The sequence below is a fragment of the Sitophilus oryzae genome, unplaced genomic scaffold (genome assembly GCF_002938485.1).
Source record: "Sitophilus oryzae breed Bouriz unplaced genomic scaffold, Soryzae_2.0 scaffold_1576_pilon_pilon, whole genome shotgun sequence".
Classification (NCBI taxonomy): Eukaryota; Metazoa; Arthropoda; class Insecta; order Coleoptera; family Curculionidae; genus Sitophilus; species Sitophilus oryzae.
The window spans coordinates 11536789-11540835 of NW_022146254.1; the positions used below are offsets into that span (position 1 = coordinate 11536789).

The following is a 4047-nucleotide window of genomic DNA, read 5'->3' on the forward strand; positions in this document are numbered from 1 at the left end:
ACGAGTGCGACACGAGCGATAGATAGGCTGTCTCCGTCGTAACGGTCGTTTCCTGACGGCTCTGCCGCCCAACGCAACACTGTCTTTTGTTTCTTCAGTGCACCTGCACTCTCCGTATCATAGGCGGGTATTTTTTTATTTTAATGAAGCTATAATTCAATTAAAAATATATCGTATTTAAACTTTTTATATTATTAAGATTTAGGATAAAGAAAATAGTTTAATATAAAGCAAAGTTTAGGACTTAGAAAAAAAAATACGTCTTAGAGTCTAAAAACGATAAAAATAATAAAGTACGTGTTATAGAAGAAATTTTAATAATCGAAATTATTTAATTTTTGAAATTGATGATAAATTATTAATTTAATAAAATATTAATTTTAGTCAAACATTTACAACTCTAATATTAATCAAAACAGGATCTATTCTATAGATATAATAGAACAGAAAGAGAAAAAACTTTATAATTGTTTAATTTTTTTTTCCGGTAAAAGTGATGTCTTATTATGTAAATTAGAAAAAACAGGAATCTGTTCCATTAAAGCAAGCTTTTAGGAAGTGAATAAAATGAAAACTACATTTATTTAACTCGTTACTGTCTTTATTATAGAGTAAGTATAATAATGGTAATGGTGACTATACTTTATTCAATGGAAATATGCACCAAATTCAAACAAATATAAAAGGCATGAGTATAAACAGTATTACTACAGTAATATTGAACATTGGTTCAAAAATATTACATTAATATAATACAATATTACTGTAGGTATTACTGTCAACGTGCAAGCTTGTTTGAAGCTTGATGTATTTGTATGCGCTTGGTACATCTTGGCGTTGGAAAATGTATAGAAAATTATTAAGAAAAACTAGTACGTAATGGGGGATATCTTGATATACAGAGTGGTCGGAATTGTATTCAGGAAACTTTGGCAGCATAATCTGCAAATAAAATCAGTAAAAAAAATAGTATAAATTTATGTCCTAAAATGCTTCGTTTCAGAGATACAGAGTGTAGAAATTTCATTTTTATTTCGCTTTTTTCCAAATAATTTATGAAGAATGTATTGATTAATTCGTTTCCAAATATCTTGAGAACTATACTTGTGGCGAGTGTCAACAAGAGACCTTATTAAGTAAAAAACGTTGGAAATGTAAATTTTTCTCAGTAGTTTTATATAGATACAGACAAAAAGTATTACTCTTCAAATAACTTAAAAAATATGTAGGTGGCGCCCCCTATTAGTAAAAGTCAAATTGACATCTAAATCTAATTTTTCATGTCAAAAAACTCCCAAACGCCAATTTTCGTCCAAATATTGACGTCACTTCAGAAATTATTTGGAAAAAAATCGAAATAAAAATGAAACTTCTACACCCTGTATCTCCGAAACGAAGCATTTTAAAAACTTACAAGTTCATTTTTTTAGAAAGCCAATGCAACATTTCTGAGTTTCAAATAAAGATAAAAAACAGTAAAACATATAATAATAATATGTAAATTATTTTCTTGGATACATACATATATGGCAAATAATAACAGATTGTTTTATTAAAGATTTACGTTTTGGTTAATTCTAAAACTATCTTCAGATTATATGTGATATTACTTAAGTGATATTACATTATAAAAGAAAAAATGAAAATTATACCTTATAATCGAAAAAAAACGGCGTCAGCGATGGCTATGAAATGAAGATCGCTGTCATTTTATATGTAAAATTATATGGAGTATGTATCGATGGTTTTTTCCAAGCCAACTGGACGCCGTTTTTTTCGATCATACGGTATTACAAATTAATAATAGATTAACAGTCGAGAAAAAAAAAGAAAAAACTCTAGGTAAGTACTGGATAAATTTTAAAATGGCATATTTATTTTATCTTTGTTTAATATAAAAAAAACGAAATATCTACCTGGTTTACATAACCCTGTATAATTTGTGAAATAATAATGGACAAAAATGCAAGCGGTAAGAAAAATATTTACAAAAAATATGTACTTGTTTACATTTCTGGACCATTGTTCGTCATTTTTGTTATCATAATGGTGACCCTATCATAAAAACGTAGTTATTTCTATACCTGATGTGAAACTATAGGGAAAAAGTAATGTTTGTAAAATATTTTAGTCTTGAAAAAAAATAAGGAATGTTTGGTATTTTAAAATGTTTGGTAGCTTGTAATTTTTTCGACTTTCTCGATTGTTTATAGTTTATAATAAGCCTTAAAAATTGTTGTTTCATAATGGAATATCATTCTGGAATTCCTGTATGTTATTTTAGATTCTAAGGATGGTTTTAGAATAAAAAGAAACACATTTTTCATAAAAAAAAGCATTAAATTAACCAATGCCCAAGAAAATAATGTGTCTACTTCTTATGTACTTAATAATGTATCTACTCGTTATATTAATAACGAGGTTAGTAAGAACCTTTACGTAAATGATAAATATAAAAAATACAGATTTTCCAGGGTTTATAATTTACTAAATTATTATCTAAATAAGCGCCTTTCTACAACGCCACTGACGCCAAAATAGTAAATTTGACTTACCTGTGGAATGTTGTTCCAGGACTTAAATAGTCCAATTTCTTACAAATTTGGCACTGACGAACCATGTTTTATAGTTTTTAAATAAAAGGTAATCAAAATACTAAGAAAATCGAATCCAAAAAAATACAAAATCAAAACATCCAATAAAAACAATAAAATAGCCATGGCGAAACTGTGACAACAAGGTTTTACGACACGTGCTTTACTCTACTATGGCTCTACTACGAGAGAATAAAGAATGAACAGGCGACCCGGCGATTGATGGGTGTTGCCAAATTGTAAAGAATTTGTCATTTTTAAATAGTCTCCGACTTATAATTTAGTAGTATAGGGACTATTTAATACATCTTTCTACTATTAAACACTACTTTATTAAAATACAGTTTTAATATCTCAATATATGTGTATAACAACAAAAAATATTAATAATATTTTAGACGTGACAACATAGGCTGGAGGCGAAAGACTCAGACGGCCGAGGTCAGCTGCACCCAGGAGTAAACATGTTTACAAAAATTAATATTGGACCGCGCTTAAATGTAAATAGTGTAGTCTATATTTTATTCTAAGTCTATGATACTATAGGTCTTTATGATTTATTTAGATTAAGTTCGTGTGATTTTAATAAAATCTGATACTCATGAATCGCCTGTAATCAAGCACATAGTTAGGAGGTCCAAGAGTCCTAGACCCTTCAGTCCCACCCCACCTCAAATCTACAAATTTTGTGGGTTTCATACTATAACTTATTATTTGCTTAGATGGAACACAGCTCCAACATTATTATTATTTATAAGATTTTTTTTTCATAAACGTGGGACTAAGAACATCATCATTTAGTACAATAAGAGTACTCATCATTTGTGTCAAATAAACCTAGTTTGAATAAATTGCTTACAATAAAAGAGAAGTTTTGGATTTTTGTCCTCTAGAGCCATATGTTCGAAGCACTGTGTGGCGACTTAACTTATTAAAATATCCGCACGTAAATTCAAACTATGATATGTACTAAAATAATGAAACGATTTTAAAAATTTAAGCATTTAAACAAATTATTTTTTAAACACATTACATTACGCTAAATTTAAAACCTTTTAGTTGCTCCAATGCAAAAATAGAAGGAGAAAAAAAAATTCCGGCACCCAAAACCACCCTTCCCCCGAAATGGTTATTAAAATTTTTGAAACCCCCTCATCATCCGAAATTAATTTTTAGATGCTTGCCTGTAATAGGTACTCGAAAAATCTAGTCCATACTTTCTTGATTACGTGCCGAGTACTCATTTTGAGACATGTGAGACCACGATTGAAAATAATTATTTTTTTACTTCTTCAAAACTAGAATCCAAAAACAATATTTATTTTTTTATCAAAGTTGTTGGTTACATACGGATAAAAAAAATATATCAAACAGACCGATAAACAGACAGACAGACACACAGACATGCCACAAGACAACAATATTCAAAATGGTTTGCAAGGCAAAAGTGTAA

At 28.9% G+C, this 4047-nt stretch overlaps 1 long non-coding RNA gene across 1 annotated transcript; it reads right to left on the reverse strand.

Moving 5' to 3' along the window:
- Positions 1–583: 583 nt before the first annotated feature.
- Positions 584–2650, reverse strand: LOC115879389. Its single transcript, XR_004049706.1, has 2 exons — positions 2556–2650; positions 584–942 (listed from the first exon to the last, which is right to left on the reverse strand). It is a non-coding gene; the product is annotated as an uncharacterized LOC115879389 (long non-coding RNA).
- Between the last annotated feature and the right edge of the window lie 1397 nt (positions 2651–4047).